Source organism: Pteropus medius, unplaced genomic scaffold (genome assembly GCF_902729225.1).
Source record: "Pteropus medius unplaced genomic scaffold, Ma_sr-lr_union100, whole genome shotgun sequence".
Lineage (NCBI taxonomy): Eukaryota > Metazoa > Chordata > Mammalia > Chiroptera > Pteropodidae > Pteropus > Pteropus medius.
In genome coordinates, this window is record NW_024342644.1 from 1,827,655 (window position 1) to 1,846,748 (window position 19,094).

General features: G+C 37.5%; 1 pseudogene; it reads left to right on the forward strand.

The window, feature by feature from the left end:
• The first annotated feature begins 17,203 nt into the window (after positions 1–17,203).
• Positions 17,204–17,322, forward strand: LOC120605631 (uncharacterized; annotated as a pseudogene).
• The last annotated feature ends 1,772 nt before the right edge of the window (positions 17,323–19,094 follow it).

The window sequence follows — 19,094 nt, forward strand, 5'->3', positions numbered from 1 at the left end:
AGAAGTGGAGGATTTCATCAGAAAAACAATGGGAACCTTCTAGGGGGTATGAAGTACTAGTAATGTTTAATATCTTGATCTGTATGGTGATTAATTGGGTGTTATGATCAAAAATTATTAAGCCATGTGTATATATGTTATACTTTTTAAAAAGTTAAGTAATAAAAAGTTCCGAGTGAGAGAAAGAGAAAATGTCTAACTTTTTTTGCTGGACAGCATCAAACCTGCATATGATCCTTCAAATTAATGAGCTCGAAATTATCTATGTCCAGGGATATACCAAATGTTAAACCCAGTATACTACAGGTACTAACCAATCAGAATGCACACCAACTGTAAATCAATTGGTACGGTTGAACCAGTATTTTCCATTTTTTCTAAAGTTATTAGACCATTAAATTAACTATATGAGAATAGCCCTACTATAATAGTTAAAAGAGTAGGATCTGGAGCGGGACGACTTGGGTTTAAATTTTGGATCTATTATTATTAATATGATTATTATTTATGAAATAATAAACCCCTTCCTGTTTAGGCTTTAATTTGGGTCTTCTGTTACTTGCCACAATCAACAATGCATTCATATGACCTCCAGTAAAGATGGAAGTATGAGGCAATCACTCATTGTCCTTAAGGCAAAAATCATTTATGGATGAACATTTTCCTAATGTTCTTTTCCCTTTTCCGTCCCAAGAGTGAACCTGAACAAAGATGTACTGCTACCAAAATACCGATTCCCCACAAGGCTGCCCTGTTTCAACAATGATGCATATACACGTTTCACTTTATCTTATTTAGAATATTGCAAAGCCCCAGTTCCCACAGTACAGCAGCGCATGTATTTGAGAAGGCAGCAGTAGAGTTGTGAAACATTTCCCTAGCCTAATATCTCTCATCTCTGGGAGTTGTGCCAACTGGTTTCAGAGTTGCTCTCAGTTGCTGTCTATGGCTACCAGTACCCATCTACAATTTTTCCTTTCTAAGACTTGGTTCTAAATTGCCACAGTCTTTTCTATGTAATTTCACTTCTGGGACTTCTAAGGATATAATCCCAAGACAATCAATGAAGCGAATGAAAACTACATTTAGGAAGATGTTCGTTGCAGTGTTATTGTAATAGCAGAAATTTTAAAATAATCTAAAGTTCCAATAAAAAGAAAATAGTTAAGTAAATAATTAATAGCTACTCAGTGGAATAGTCTGCAGTCATTAAAAAGATAGCCATAGGTAGATAAGGGTAAAAGGGGTCAAATTTATGGTGACAGAAGGAAATTTAATTTTAGGTGATGAACATACAATATACATACGACGTATTACTGAATTGTACACTTGAAACTCATGTAATTTTATTAACCAATGTCACCCCGATAGTAATAAAAAAGGACAGCCATAAAGACATATAGCAATGAGGAAAATAGTTCCTAGATAGTACATTTTAAAAACAGGATAAAAACTTGTATAACTATGTTTGTAAAAGTGTGTACAAGAAAAATATCAAAATAAGTAAACCGAAGTGGAATGTGTGGCAGTGTTAATAGGACTGTCGATATTTTGGTTGTTCTTTATTCTGTATAAAAGATTCTCTGTCATAGAATTGTATTCATTCTGTTAGGGGAAATTTTACAAATTAAATTAATTAAAAGTAAATATTATTTTAACATATTGTATCATTGGAAAATATGAAATTAAAGCCAAAGAACTGAAATAAAGTTATGTGTAATCTGAGCATCTCATGTAACTATCAGATGTCTAAATTCTATGCCATAAATTCACCTTTTATTAATTTCAGTGGTACTCTGTTTATATAATTATTTCAAATCTCTGGAATGTGGTCAAGAAACAGGTAAAGGTAAAAGTAAAAGGATTCTAGTAAGCAAAACGCATGTCAAAGCCCGCACTTTATTCATAGGCTTCTACTAAATAGCCAGCTAGGCTCATTCTTGCCACAATTTTAACAAGCCAGAAGAATTTTAGGCCATAGCACATGAGATGCAGGAAACTGAAAAGTGGATAGGGCTGCAAAATGTGACATCTGCCAGCCTGACAGTAAAGTCCAGAGGTGGAGAAAACCACCCCACAGTGGACCAAAACATTTTGAAAATGATTTAATATTGGGTGCCAAGCATAACTATATTCCAGCACTTTCTATGGCAGTTGGCTCTAATAATGACATTGGAGCCCTTAACAGCAAGACACTTACCCTACTTGGGACACTGTCTAGTCAAAAAAGCATGTGGAATATACATTTTAGAAAGAATTACATTTAATATGGTTTCTCTTTAAACTATATTTTTGATGCCTGTTTTGCCTCTCTCTCTCTCTCTCTCTCTCTCTCTCTCTCTCTCTCTCTCTCTCTCACACACACACACACACACACACACACACACAGAGAGAGAGAGAGAGAGAAATGCTCAGTCCTCCATTACAGGCAAAAAATAGTTATACTCGAATTTTTCTGAGAAAAAAATGGTAATTTATTGAAGTGACTCTCTCCTCAAATTTCTCTCATTTTGCCCTGTTATTAATGAAATGCTCAGAGAACATTTTTCAGTCTCAAGGCTTGCAATGTGTCCTTTTGCCTCCTTTCCATACCCTCCTCCACCCATGCCTTTTTTCCCTCTACACTCCGTCCCCCCCACTTACTTATCACAGACTTGAGCTGCGCCAGTCTCTGGGGAATTAAAATTGAGATATGTAAATGTCAGTGTCTATTACAGCTAACAAGAAACCCTTCCGCCAGGGTCTCTGCCAGCACCGTTAGCTCTGGGAGGGGTGTTGCACAGGACCTGGGCTGCCTACGATGGCAACAGTTGGGCTGTTCGGAAAGTTTTAAGGTTGTTTGCTTTAGTGGATTTGTTCCAAGTGAAGGGTATGTTTTTCAAAAATGAATGCCAAAGATAACAAAAAATGCAAAGGAGAGGGGAAAGGGGAGACTTATCCAGAATTATCCCTGTGAACCAGGATAAGATTTACTAAAAGCAGAGTGTTCAAGGGCACTTGGCTCTCCACCCCATTTAGCATGACCCAGAAACACTGAGGTTAAACACAATGTACATAACCACTTGGAAGACGGTGATTTGGGGCCCTGGGTGTTTTACATCTTCTTCTTGTCACTTGGGGTGTAGGCCACTGCATTATTTTGTTATTTAGGCTATTTACAGCTATATCTGAATGGTCTTTGTTGACAATTTTGTTTCCAAGTAATTTTCTAAACACATTCTAATTGCTGTTCCCTGTCATTAGCTACTGTAATTTGTTTTCAGGGCTGATGGTCAGCGCTATAATTGTGTTTAGAACGCTGAATGGGTTTGCATCATCATCTGGTGCACCTTCCCCTGTTAAACTTACTGCTGTTTCTTGAACTCACTTCAGATTAAAAAGACTATGTCATGTACATCTTTGAAGAAGATAATGAAAGATGATTATTTTTGTATTATTCTAATTTAGTATTTACATAGCACTTTGATTTCCAAAGGCATTGAAATCATTTATTTATTACCCAGCCCTGTAAACCTTGAGCTCTAAGCCATTTGGAGTCTCCCTGATTTCTAGATAAGCCACTGGGGAAGAGGAGTTGGTTGGTAAAAGATTCCTCCCTTCCTGTTAGGGTTCCCACCCTTTTTCCAGGCCACCCCACCCAAAAGGGATCTGCACAGGCTGGCTTCATCGCTGTGTTTGAAGTCTGTGTTTGATGTTCTCTGACTGTGTGTATAAAATACACTCCAAAATCACATATAGATTATTTTTGAATTATGTGGTGTTTTGGATTTTCCCTACGAAGATATAATTTCATTCATTCATTTACCCCTTCATTAAGCCCTGTACTGAGTTCCCATCTATGGTCTATGTCAGGCAGTGAGCAAGGCTCTGGGGAGAGGAGAGCTATAGTCTCGCCATGCAAACAGTTCTGAAAACAACTGAAAATGCTGTCAGTGGGGGAGAAAGGGTGAAGAAGAACTGGAGATAAATAGCATATTTCCTGGGAGACAAAACAACATGGAAAATAGGAACTCAGGAGAAAAGTGAGTCACTTATCTGCCTTCATTGGAGGGTTTGCTGTAAGGAATGATGGTAAACGAGGCTGGAAAATGGTTTAGAGGAAGACTGGATAGTGTTGAATTGTCTGCTCATCAGTGTGGATTGCTCCAATAAAGCCATGTCTCCCCAGTTGGACTAGTAGTGATTAGAAGTAGCCAGAAATATAGAGAAAGCAATAGGTATAGTAGCATACAGTATATAAAGGTCACACAGAGAGATTAATTACATGAATGAAAAACTGGTGACCAAGCAACCAAGAGAACAAAAGCAAGGCCAAGAGAATGGGATTTAGGAAGGAAAATCGGTAATGGAGTAAGGGATAAATTATATTGAACAATGTTGAAAGCAAAAAGATTGACTGAAGAGAGTTTCCTGATTTTATATCAATAGAAAGTGGTATCTTAAACTACATCAGCTTCGCTCACTCCCTTGTTCACTGATTTGTAGGTAATTAAAGGGCTTAATACTCTGTGAGTTTTAGATCTTATTTACTCATAGATTCCTCTGTCTCTGCTCCCTTCTGACTTTTTGTCTCCACCTTGTTCCCTATCTCAGATTCACGCCAAGCTCCATTTTATGCCAACTTCCACAGGAAATCCAATCATATCAATGATTCTGTGATTTCTGCAGTTTATGGAGATGCATGAGATGTTGAGAGTGTGGGTAATATCACATCCTTTTATGATTTCCCCCTCCTCAGCCTCACTCTGCTTCTAAAGGCTCCTTCTGACTCAGAAAACAACCCTTCATGACAAATGGCCTTCCCCACCTGCTCTCAGCCTGAGGACTCTGTATAACTGGCCCCTGAGCCACACTCTTGGTATATAATGATACAAAATATAAGTAGGAGCAACTACCATTTTTTGAGCATCTACTAGGTCCCAAACTAGAAGTTACCACATTATCTCATCTAACTCTCCAACTCTATGAGGTAGGTATGTTACAGACAAGGAAAGAGAAACGCAGAGTTTAAGTGATATGCACAAAGTAATCCAAATTCTAAGAGGCAGATAATCAGTCCCCAAAGTGTGATGTCTTAACAAAGTGTCACATTAAAATTTCCTTCAGAGAGAAAAAAATGGCATAAATGATAGAGGCTCTGTTCATCCCTCTGGCGACCAAATTAAAGTTGTGATGGAAACAAGGAGCAGCAGCAAGGAAAAATCGCCTAGGGAAAACAAGCCATACAACTAGGGAGAAATCCAAGAAATCACCCTGCAACAGCAGAAGGTAGGATGGGGCGAGGATGCAGGGCTGCCCAGTCTCCAACAGCCGAATGAGACGGAGACTATGGCAGCAGCAGATGCCTCTTAGAGGAGCCGTATCCATGAGTGGATTTTCGCGGTGACAGACCTGCTCGCTCTGAGCACCAGTGCCGATTTGGCTGTGTGCAGGGGCACCAGGGACTTACAGGGAGACATTGTCGGAGTGAGGGCCAAGGGGAGACTTGCTGGGTACAGAAGGGCCGGAGGTATCTGTTGTTCCCTGTTGAGCGCTCCCCCTTCCCAGTGCTCCAGACATAGTGCAGCCACAGCCGTTATGTCATCAAACTGAATAACAGAGGTCACTCTGCCCAAGGGATTCCCTGAAACCCCTCCTATCCCTACTCGCGGCCCCACCCAAGCCTCATCCAGGTGTATCCTCAGTGAATCAGGTGCTCCTTGCTGAGCAGCGCCTAGACTCACACTGGAGGCAGCTGGCCTCGGTTTCTGGTGTGGCCTTTTGAGGCAACTATAAGCAAAGCATCTGTGGATTGCTTGCTGAATCTTAACAGGTGGCTCCAGAGGGGTAGAGGCTTGGGCTAAATTTGGCCTGCAGCTGAACCCCTCTTAGGACTGTGCCACTGGACACCTACTTCACAAATCCACATTAATAAGACTGGGAGACTTAGGAGCTTTGCTTAGTACATAGAAAGAGACATGGAAAGACAGCCAAAATGGGAATACAAAGAAGCAGAAGCCATATAAAAGAACAGTACAGCGATCCAGATATAATGGAGTCAAAGAATCTAACAGATGCAGAGTTCAATGAACTTTTGAGAAGTGTAGAGAACTTCATCAAAGAGGTAAAAAACAAAAATGGAAATGGAAATTATAAAAGGGAACCAGTCTGAAATGAAGAACACATTATCTGAGATGAGAAGTATATTAAATGGAATAAACAAAGGAATAAACAAAGTGAATAAAGAAGAGGATCAAATGCCTTACCTAGAGGATGGAAAAGCCGAGGGCACACAATCAGAACAGCAAGAGATAAGATGCCAAGACTTTAAAAATAATTTAAGGAGAATGTGGGACACTATTAAGGTCCAAATATCCTTCTGATTGGTGTAACTGAAGAAAATCAAGATGTTGAACATCTGTTTGAAGAAATAACGATGGAAAACTTCCCTAATCTGGTGAAGGAAATGGACATAAAACCCCAGGAAGCTCAGAAAATTCCAAAAATCAGAGATCCAAAGAGGCCCTCGTCAAGGCACATCTTAATTAAAATGCCAAAGGTTAAATACAAAGAATATTAAAATCAGCAAGAGAAAAACGGGTAGTTACTGGTAAGGGAATACCCTTAAGACTGGCAGCTGATTTCTCAAAGAAACTATGCAGGACAGAAGAGCTTGGCAAAAAAATATTCAACAGAATGAAGCCCCAGGAATAATTTATCCAGCAAAGCTGAAGATAAAGAGCTTCCCAGACAAAACTAAGCTAAAGGAATTTATCACCACCAAGCCGGTATTACAGGAAATGTTGGAGGGACTTCTTTAAGAAGAAAAAACATGTATCCAAAACAGGAATAAAGAATGGTAACAACTCCATTCTTATCAATAAGTACCTTAAATGGAAAAGAATTAAGTGCTCCAACCAAAAGATAGAGTGGCTGAAAGGATAAGAAAACAAGACCCCTACATATGAAAAGGAAGGGGATGGAAAAAGATATTACTTTGATGGACCTAGAAGGTATTTAAGTCAGACAGAGAAAGATAAACACTATGATTTCACTTATATGTGGAATCTAAGGAATAAAAAGAACAAACTAATCAAAAACAGACTCACAAACATAGTGGACAATTTGGTGACAGACAGAGGGGAGGAGAGTTTGGGGGGCTAAAAGAATGGGGTGAAGGGTTAAAGAAGTACAAATTAATACCTGATAGATGGTCATGGGGATGGGGAGCACGGCATAGGGAATGCAGTTAGCATTAACATGTTGGCTAGGTGGAGGGTCAGGAGAGGGAGAGAGCAATTGGGGGGATCGTTTTATGAACTATATAGATGTCTATCTAACCAATGTACTGTATACTTTAAACTAATTAAAATAAATAAATTTTTTAAAAAATTGACTTCAGTTACTCAATGCTGAAGACCCATTGTCCTAGGCATCCTCTGGATACAGATGAAACAGGCCACAGTGTTATTTTAAGTACAGAAACCTCGGTTATTCAGAATGAAAAATCAGTAAATGAGGTATTGATATATAATTTAATGTCTCTGATAATTAAAATGATGGTCTTTTAAATACTGGGCCTTTTCACTCTTTACACCTTTTGGTGAAAATCTTTCCAAAAGGTACTAAACACTTTTATGTATTGATTCATAGAGCACAGTGAACTTAATCTGACTGCTTCTAGAAGGTTTGTTTTCGAAACATCAAAAGCATTTGTTACTGTACTGAGTGTATTAGTGAGGCCACCGGAAATCAGTGCCTTTACAGCGGTAGGTGGTTCTTATATAAGTTTTCAATAAATGCCATACCTCCCCCTCATTGTGGGTTGAATTTTGTGCCCCCAAATTCATATCTTGAAGTCCTACTACCTTAGAATGTGACCTTAACTTTACAGAGGTAATCAAGTAAAAATGAGGTCGCCATGGTGGGTTTTAATCTAATATGACTAGTGTCCCTATAAAAAGAGGAAATTTGGACATTGAGACACTCATTAATGGAAGACATAGGAAGAAGATGGCCATCTACAAGCCAGGGAGAGAGACCTGAGATAGATCCTTCACCCATAGCCCTTGGAAGAAAACCAACCCTGCCAACACCTTGATTTTGGACTGACCAGCCTCCAGAAATGTGAGACAATACATTTCTGTTGTTTAAGGCACCTAGCTTGTGGTTCTTTGCTACAGCAGCCCTAGCAAACTAATATACCCCCCGCCCCAATGCTACGATAGTTGGAATTCTCTCCCCCTTCTTTATATTCTCCAACATGAATAAGAACCAGGAGAACTGACAGAATTTTGATGAGCTGCCACATTTTGCACAAGGAAATGGATAGTGAGCTGTCCTAAAAGAGTTTCCTATGAGTTAAGATGCTCAAATGATTGAGTATATAAGAACAAATATTTGAATATTACTTTTCTTGAATTAAAAAAAAAAAAGAGTGGGTTACTTTAGGGTCTGTAACAACTTTTAAGCCTGACCTACATTGTAGCAGGTGCTGATTCTAACATAGATGGACTCTCCTATAAGATTACCAGCGAGCAGCTATAGTATTCCAAATGGATCTTAAAACAAGTATATGCAGCTTCTTCTTTAAGACGTGTAAATAAACTGGCAGCCAAGTCAGCAACCCCTTGTCTAGTCCTTTGTAAAAGTAATTTTCAAGACAAGCTCAAACATAACTCTCACAGTTGGTTACTAGAGGAGTTAATGACTCCAAGCTCAAAAGGAATGACTTTTTTGAATTATCCATTTGACAAAAGTCCCCCTAGGGCGACACTTTTCACCCCCTGTTTGCTCCCCTACTTGAAGTAAGGGACTGTGTATTAATTAGTTGAAACTGACTCTCAGGAAACACTACCTCCTAGTCTTTCCTTTTTAAGAATACCGAGTTTATGTCAGAAGACAAGTAATTCTAAATTACCTGGAAGCTTTTTGTTATGAGAACTGAAAGTTTCCTGGTAAATATTTTCTACAAACTACCCAAATTAAGGATCTTTCATCTCAGTGGGACTGACTTGCTACAAAGGCAGTTAGTTGCCTACATAAAGTGATTAGAGAGTTGACAGAAATGTATTCCTCTCCAAACCTTTTCCTTCATCAGCTTGTGACAGATGTCTGAATTTTACAACAAATACCCAGTTTTAGAGTTAGTCATTGTTTTTACCTTTGCATCAAAATGTAACACCCTTAGAAGAGGTAATTTCTGGTTCCTATACAAACCTACTTATGTGAACAGGGATTCAGCAGGAACAGGTCATAAAAGCCATCCATGCCAGATCCTGGAGCATGAGGCTTAGTTGTGTGGGGAGCACTGGGACAACTGGTAACAGAAGAACCGAAAAGAGAGCACCCTGCCAACAGTGTTGAAAATCAAATCAGGGCTAGTATCCTCTTTTCCGAACAGGGTTGGGCTTCCTCCTATTGGGAGTCAAATACATATAGTTCATAGTTCAGTGGTACAACTTGGGTAAGAAATTTATTATTGGATGGATGGGTAACATTTCAAGTTGCTTGCACATTAGTAAGAATTAGGCTTTTTTAAAAAATTAAAATATAGCCAATATAAAACACTGTATTAGTTTCAGGTATACACCATAGTTATTCAACACTTATATATCCAAAGAAGTTACCACCATGATAAGTCCAGGAACCATCTGACACCGTACAATGCTATCACAATATTAACTATATCCCCTATGCTGTATACCACATCCCCATGACTTATTTGTTTTATATCTGGAAATTTGAACCTCTTGTTCCCCTTCACCTTTCCCCACCCTTTTCAAATTTTCAATTACAGTTGACCCTCAATATGATTTTATATTAGTTTCATGTATACAGCATAATTGTTAGACATTAATATAACTTACAAAGTGATCCCCCTGACTAATCTAGTACCCACCTGTCACTATACATAGTTATTACCATATTATTGACTATATTCCCTATGCTTACTTTACATCCCCATGATTATTTTGTAACCACCAATTTGTATTTCTTAATGTCTTCGCCTTTTTCACCCTGCCTCCCAACCCCATTCTCCCATCTGGCAACCATTAGCTTGTTCTCTGCATCTATGAGTCTGTTTCTGTTTGGTTTCTTTATTTTGTTCTTTAGATTCCACATATGGTATTTGAGATCATATGGCATTTGTCTTTCTCTATGTGATGTATTTCCCTTAGCATAATACTTTCCAGGTCCATCCATGTTGTTGTAAATGGTAAGATTTCATTCTTTTTTTAAGGCTGAGTAATGTTCCATTGTATACATGTACCACCTCTTCTTTATCGAAATGTCTGTTGATGGGCACTTTGGTTACTTCCATACCTTGGCGATTGTAAATAACATTGCAATGAACATAGAGGTGCATCTATCTTTCTAAGTGTTTTGGATGAGTACCCAGAAGTGCAATTGCTGGGTCATATTGTAGTTCTATTTTTAATTTTTTGAGGGACCTTCACACTGTTTTCTATAGCAGCTGCATGAATTTGCAATCCCACCAACAGTGCGTGAGGGTTCCTTTTTCTTCACATCCTTGTCAACACTTGTTGTTTGTTGATTTATTGATGATAGCCATTCTGACAGATGGGAGGTGGTATCTCATTGTGGTTTTAATTTGCATTTCTCTGATGATTAGTGATCTTGAGCATCTTTTCATATGTCTATTGGCATATTTCCTCTTTGGAGCAATGCCTATTCAGGTCTTCTGCCCATTTTTTAACTGGACTATTTGTTTGTTTTGTTGTTGTTGTTGTTGAGTTGTATGAGTTCTTTATAAATTTTGAATATTAACCCTTTATCAGATGTAGCATATGTGAATGTCTTCTTCCATTCAGTAGGTTGTCTTTTTGTTTTGTCGATGGTTTCCTTTGCTGTGCAAAACTTTTTAGTTTGATATAGTCCCATTTGTTTATTTTTTCTTTTGTTTCCCTTGCCAGAAGTGACATATCAGAAAAAATATTACTAATATCAATATCGGAATGCTTACTGCCTATGTTTTCTTCTAGGAGTTTTGTAGTTTGGGGTCTTACATTTAAGTCTTTAATCCATTTTGAGTTTATTTTTGTATATGGTATAAGAAGGCGGTCTAGTTTCTTTCTTTCTCTCTTTCTTTCTCTCGCTCTTTCTTTTTTTCTCTTTCTTTTTTTCTTTTTTTGCATACATCTGTTGTTTTCCCAGCACCATTTATTGAATAGACTGTCTACTCCATTGTCTACTCTCGGTCACCTCCATTGTATAGATTAATTGCCCATATAGGCATGGATTTATTTCTGGGCTTTCTATTCTGTTCCATTGATCTATGTGTCTGTTTTTATGCCAGTACTCTGCTGTTTGGGTTACTATAGCCTTGTATTATAATTTGATATGAGGTATTGTGATATCTCCAACTTTGTTCTTCTTAAGATTGCTATCACTATTCAGGATCTTTTGTGGTTTCATATAGATTTTAGGATTATTAGAATTCTCTGAAAAATGTCATTAGTATTTTAATAGGGATCGCATTGAATCTATGAATTGTTTCAGGTATAATGGACATTTTAATGATGTTAATTATTCCAATCAATGAACATGGTGTGAATTAGGAGTTTGTGTCTAATTTGCTATGTGATCAAAATGAAGCTAACTGAATGAGATGACTGGCCCCCAGTAGGGCCTGAGGGAATTAAGTCACCAAAAAAGATAAAAGGGGAAACTGAAGATGAACTTCTAGCCTTCAGAACTGTGAAAAAATAAATTGTTGTTGTTTAAACTACCCTGTTTGTGGTACTTTGTTAGGCAGCCCTATTTGCCTTGTTTTAGTCTCTTTATTTGTGTGAAGTTCTATAAAAGATTAGAAATTCCTTTTACTAATTACTTTGCTTCTTTTTGTGGTGAGCTAGAACTATAAACTTGACCCACATCCCACCCTCTTGGAACACTCAAAGTGAATTAAAATCTATCTGTTAAGTCTTGTTCTTGGTAAGACACTGGGGTAAGTAACCCAACCCACCAACGAAAACATATACCGAGAGGAAGTGATGAGATAGTCCTAAATGTAAGAAGAGTTCATGTAAGTTCAAATGTAAGGAGCCGGAGATGATTGTAACTAGTAATCAGTGCTTACTGTGGGTCAGCACTTTAAATGAAGAGACTCGATTCTTAAGACATTTCTATGATTTGAATTTTAATGCACCAATGGGGTAGTTACTATTATATCTCCCTTTACAGATGAAAAAGGTGAGGCATGGAGAAATTAGAGAACTTTCTTAAGATCACATAACTTGTAGCTGAAGAAGAGGAATTTAAAACCCAACAGTTGGACTAAAGAACCTGAACTTGTAATCATTCTGTTATTTTGCCATGATATTTAATTTTAGCAATAGAAAAACAAAATGAAGTTGGAATTCTACCTCGCACCATATACAAAAATAGATTAAAGACTTAAATGTAAGAGCAAACTATAAAACTCTGAGAAGAAAACACAAATATAAATCTTTTTGACCTGGGATTAAGCAATGGATTCTTAGATATGAACATAAACAACAACAACAAAATAAATTGGACTTATTACAATTGAAAACTTCTGTGTTTCAAAGGACACTATCAAGAAAGTGAAAAGACAATCCTCAAAATAGGAGAAAATATTTGTAAATCATATATTACAGAAGGGTCTAGCCTCTGGAATACATAGAGAACTCTTAAAACTCGACAACAAAAAGACAAACAACCAAATATTAAAATGAACAAAAGAGCTGAATAGACATTTTTCCAAAGAAGATATACATTGGCCAACAAGCACATATATAGATGCTTAATATTATCAGTAATTAGGGAAATGCAAATAAAATCCACAATGAAATATCACCTAACACCCACAAAGATGGTTATAATTAAAAAGTAAAATTAAAACACCCAATAACAGGCATTAGGGAGGATGTGGAGAAATTAGAACTGCATACTTACTGGTTGGAATGTAAAATGGTATAGCTACTATAGGAAACAGACAATTCTTCATAAACTTAAACATAGTTACCAGATAAACCAACCAACTTCATTTTTAGATGTTTATGCAAGAGAATTCAAAACATATTTCTCCACAAAAACTTATACATGAGTGTTCATAGCAGTTTTATTCATAATAGTTAGAAAGTAGGAACAAACTAGATGTTCAAAAACTGATGAACATATAAACAAAATATAGTATACACACACACACACACACACACACATCCATATAATGGAATATTATGCAGCCGTAAAAAGGAATTAATTACTGATACCTCTACATCACAGATGACCCTTGAAAACATTATACTACATTAAAAAGCCAGACGCATAAGGCCACATATTGTATAATTCTATTTATATGACATGTCCAGAATAGGCAAATCTATAGAGACAGAAAGTAGATTAGTGGTTGCCTAAGGTTGAGGCTTGTAGTGGGAATAGGGAGTGACCATTAATGGGTTAGGGTTTCTTTTTGGGATAGTGAAAATGTTATGACTGCACAACTATGTAAATATACTGAAAACCACTGAATTATATACTTTAAAAGGGTGAATTTAATGGAATTATATTTAACGGAATTAGGTCCCTCAAATAAACTTTAGCCAAGATAAAAACCAAATGATTTTTAGATGTACTTTGTTTGTTAGGAAGTGCCTTTGGAAGAACAAAAGTTTGTCCCTTGCCATTAATATAAGTGCACATTAAAAATAAGTTTAAATTTCCAAAGGTGGCTTTCAAAATGACTTAAAATAGCTGTCACACATACTGATAATGGTTCTGTGAAAATAGTCGAACAAAATATCTAAGTTGTTTTGTAAAAAAAGGAAATCTCAGCTTTGCTTTGGACTAAAACTTCAAAAGAATTGAGAACTAAAGATTTAATATAGATTTAAAACAACTCAGTAAATTCTAACAAGATTTACAGATATTGAAAATGCAGAATTTTTGGTTTTGATTTTAAGAAAGATGGTTGTGTTGACTATTTGGGCCATGATAATTATCTGGGATTCTGACCACCTGATTTGAATTTCTGTTAACTGAACGATGACGATGAGATGCAAATGAAAAATGTTGACGATCTATCCTCTTGGTCTGTATTGCATTTAGGGAAGGCTAGTAAATCAAATGGCCCAGAAATCCCTACAATTGCCCCAGAGTTCAACAATCTATGTTTCATACAAACATATGTGTTAATATGCTTATGCACACACATTCAATATGATACATTGATAGGGCCGTGTTGTCATACCTAGGCTTTTCTCTTTTGACTCTACCACTAATAAAAGACTTTGGGCAAGTTTCTTAATCTCATGGAATGTCAGTTTTCCTACTTGTAAAATGGGCAAAATAATATCCCATGTGCAGGGGATTTGCCAGCATTCAACGCAATAACAAATTCAAAGTGCCTGACATACCTTTCATTACACAGGGCCTATGCTGCTGATGGTGGTGGTGATGATGAGTGATGTAAGGATCTCAAATGAGATATGTTCATACAGACCTAATCCCCAGAGCATAGAGCTAGATGTGGCATAGATCTTAAATAAAAACATGTGAGTTGATTAGTTATTTCCTACTGGAAACCACACAGATAAAAACCATTTGTCTTCTGTTGTCTCTTTTCAAATGACCTCCCACCCCTAGACTTTTACAAGTCCTCTTTAACTAGCAAGTCTACCTTCCCCATTCATAAATACTGGTTAAGAGCAGGCTACTCTAGGACATTATTTTCTTTTGATTATATTTTCCTCATCTAAGAAAGTTTACTCATTCTGTATTAAGCCAAACCGCATAATCTAGAAAAACGAACTACAACTCCAGTTGGAAAGACCTAATTGGGTTGCAGCCATTGCTGGGAAAGTTGTAGGCCTTGTTTAAAATTATTATTTTAACTGGCCAAATGTCTTTTGTTCCTAGATTAATAATCTCTGCATTATGCCTGAAACCTTGATGTTATTTTCACTTTTACGCTGAATTTCATCAGATTTTAAAAAAAGAAAAGTACACTCTTAATTTCAAGAGTCAGAACTCTGGTAAATATTTCTAACCTCCTATTTCAGAGGCCTAAGCTTTTTAAAATAAATCTCCCCACATAGTATTTAGTTCTCTTCAGCTCGTCCATCTAGGCAGCTCCTTTCATTGGCAAAAGTAAATAATATTTGGTTATTGCTCACTTATTTGCTTCAGAGAAACTTTGCCCTGCCCCAGTTTAAACTATTCATATTAACATTAGTCCAGTAAGGAAGGCAATATTTGGAGGCCAAATCAGTTTCAGACAGCTGCATTGCGATATTACAGTAGATTGAATGATGTACAAAGGCCTCAAGCTAATACTGCTCCCTCCCACACACAGATTATAAATTACTACAAAATCTAAAAGTTAAGACATAAGCCAAAGCGGAAGTGTTAAAAAGCATAAAATGGAAGTGTTGTTTCTGCAACAAGGTGTTTAATCAGACAAAGTTTTGAAACCATTCAATTAGTTCTCAAATGTTCTCTAGTAATTAATTGAGCTATTTAAAACCTAAAGTAATCCTGAAAGTTTATTTTTCCCTCCTCCAAGATAAAATTGGAATCCATTGTTAGTAAAAAGGGAAATAATTTTTTGATTTCCATGCCTTTCTTTTTCTCTGTCACCCTCTCATCTCCAAGTTCTGAAGTAGCCAAAAGTCAGGAATATGTTAATCCCTGACCCAAGGGCAAATTCACTTACAGCTTGAAAAACTAGCCTCTGAAAATCTGCAGCTGACCGCTGTTTGTGGAAGATTTCTGAGGAAGAGATGGTCAACTAGATCAACTGAGAAAACTGCAGTTACCATATCACCCTGAGGCCTACCCTTGGCCAATAAGCCCAGTACCTGCCCCATGGAGGGGCCATTTGTGAGAGGATGCTAATTGCCCTGGGATGTTAACTCTTCTCCCAGCTTCCTCTCAACAGCCTGTTATTGATTTATTATCTGTATATTTTTCTAAACCCTAAAGCTATTTATCTTTTCACCAGGGTAGCAAGTTCTATATGTTTCTAATATATAAATAGAAACTACATAAAATAGAACTTTTTATTTTCTCCTTAAACTAGCTCTTTTAAGCTTCAAAAAGATTCTAGACCTGGGGAACAAGTTCTTAGCAGATTTTCTCTACCTTTCATGATTTTATGGACTTTCATCAGTCCCCTTCAGCTTTAGTCTTTTATCGCCAATACTTTCATTCTAGTAAACATCAAGAAAGAGGTGGGAGAGGAGATGGTAAAATGTGAGGGGAGAAATGGAATAAAAGACACTTGATGGAGGTCTGGGGAAAAGATGAAGCCTTGAAGGATTGGCCATTGCACAAGAAAAGGCTTCTGGTAAAATACCAGTGACAACTTGGAAGAGAGCTCTTTGCATTAAGTTATTTGGCCTTTTCAAGTGGTATGCACCTGGAAGAAAGAGATACAGATTAAACCTATTGCTACATATGCCAAGGATTAAAAACAGAATCTTGCTATAATACAGACTAAGTCACATATATTAAAACCTCATTGACGAAAAAGTCCCAGATGGTATAATTCCATTTACATGAAATATCCAGCATAGGTAAATCCATAGAGACAGAAAGCAAATTAATGGCGACCAGGGGCTGGGGTGAGTTGGGGAATGGGAAGTGACTGTTAAATGGGTATAAGGTTTCCTTTTGGGTGAGTGATAGTGTTTGGAAACTGGAAAGAGGTGATGATTGGACAATACTGTGAATGTACAAAATACCATTGAATCATATACTTTAAAGTAGTTAATTTTTTATTATGTGACATTAAACTCAATTAATTATAAATCTGTCTCAAAATATACACATATTCAATTTAAGAAATATTTGAATGCTGACAATGTGCCATCCACTTTGCAATTATTGGGGATCCATCGAAGAAAACGATAAACTTACTCCACCTCTTTTGCAGCTTTTATGAATTAACCATAAAATCAACATGCAGTATGAAAATCTCTATAACAAGGAAAGCACAGACAGCTGTAGTTTTTAACCCAGACTTAGAGGATCATGGAAGGTTTCCTACAAAAATAATACATACATGGAATTTAAAGGTGTCAATCATTCCACGTATGTGCACTAAATGGCTAGAATGTACCAGTCATAGATACAGGGCCTAAGGATACAGCAGTCAATAAAGGAAGTCCTGCTCTCATAAACCTACATCCCTATAGTGAGAGACAAAGGAAACAAGTAAGTATAAAAGTATAAATGAGTCTACGGCCATGCTACCCTGAACAAGCCTGATTCCGTTTGATCTCGGAAGCTAAGCAGGGCCGGGCTTGGTTAGTACTTGGATGGGAGACCACCTAGGAAGACCAGGTGCTGTAGGCATGAAAAATAAAAAATAAGGATTGTAAGCTGACAAGGTCCTTGCAATCTGTGAAGTCAACCAAGGGTTGCCTCGCCTAAAAAAAAAAAGTATAAATGATACATGCCACGGAGAAAACTAACATAGTGTAGACAGGTAAAGATGTGTATGTGTGGAGGAAAGATCCAAGTGCTGCTTCAGACAGTTGAGACAAGGGTTCCCTCACTGGTAAGCTGACAAGTGAGCAGAAACCTGGTGTTAGTGAGAGAGGAAGCCGGGATGCTTTCTGGGGAAACAGCAGTCTGGGCAGGTTATAGCAAGTACAAAGATCCAAAAGACGCACAGTGGGCCCGGAACACTATGAATGAGAGGAACAGGGGCAGGAAATAAAATTGAAAGGACTACATGCAGCCATTAGTTTCCCCAGGACATTAGTTTGATTATAAAATGGGAAGACTTTGGATGATTTTAAGGAGAGCAGGAATTTTAAAAGGATTCCTCTAACTGCTTTGCTGAGAAAGCAGACTATAAAGACACAAGTGAGGAAACGGGAAGATGGGTTAGGAAGCTGTTGCATTTAACCAGACAAGAGACAGAGGAGGCAGCGAGGCAGGGGGCATAGGCCAGATATAGACATGGAGGCAGTAAGAAATAACTAGACTCTGGGTAGGTGTTCTTTCAAAGTAAACCAACAATTTTGCTGATGGCTTGGATGTTATGGGAAATGATATGACACCAAGGGATTTGGCCAGTTGAAGGGAAGAGTAGAGTTGACATTTACTGAAATGGGGAAGACTGCAGGAAGAACAGGCTTACTGGATGGGAATCAGGAATTAAGTTTTGAACATGTTAGGTTTGAGATGCCTGTGGGACATCCAAGTGGTGATATTGAATAAGAAGCAGAAGTTCAGACAGAAGTCTGAACTGGGAGACAACAGCAATTTGGGAGATGTCAGCAAGCAGATGATATTTAAGCAATGAAACTGAATGAGATCACCTAGGAGTAAGTTACCCAATGTTTGAAAGCCAACTAAAAAATAGACAGCCCTAAGTCTTACACCAAGCAGATCAGTTATGTGCAGAGGGAAGCAGTTATTACAGAGCTTGGAAACTCAGCAGGCATTTATATGCCAGATTCAGTTTTCACCAGACATCTCAAAATGGTTCAGGAAAGAGTGTCAACGCATATGTACAGACAGGAAAGACAGCATGTCTCCAAAGAGAAGTAGGAGCTGATTTCAAAGGTAGAGAGAGGCCTGACAGTCATTGATCAGAGCTAGCTTGTCACACTGCCTCCTCTCCTCTACAGATTTTGGGGAAATCAGTTATTTAACAAGAACAGTATCCCCGCTCAAGAAAACTAGAAGCATGGAATGGATTGCTTATGAGTTTATCCCATTTGTTTAATTTCATTTTATTATTTTGAATCAACACTGGTATTTCCAGTAAGACAATTGAAAGAACTTTTCAGAACATGTAGCATAAGAATGTTTAACCAACAAAATCATTTCTTTTTCATTGTTTTCAACCAGCAGAATAGTAAGGAATAGACCAACTTTTGCTATTGTAGGGACTGTTTGTTATACAGGGCTCGATCTTCAGACAGACCGAGGTATTAATGGCCCCAAATGCCCATCCCTTTCTCCAGCTACTATAGCAGGTACTTCTACCACCTCCTCTAGGTACTAGAATACCCTAGGACAGGGGTCTCCTCTAACATGTACCTGATGATCAAACATGAATTTGCAACATGAAGCTAATGCAGATAGAAATTTTATTGCCTGTTCTCATAGAG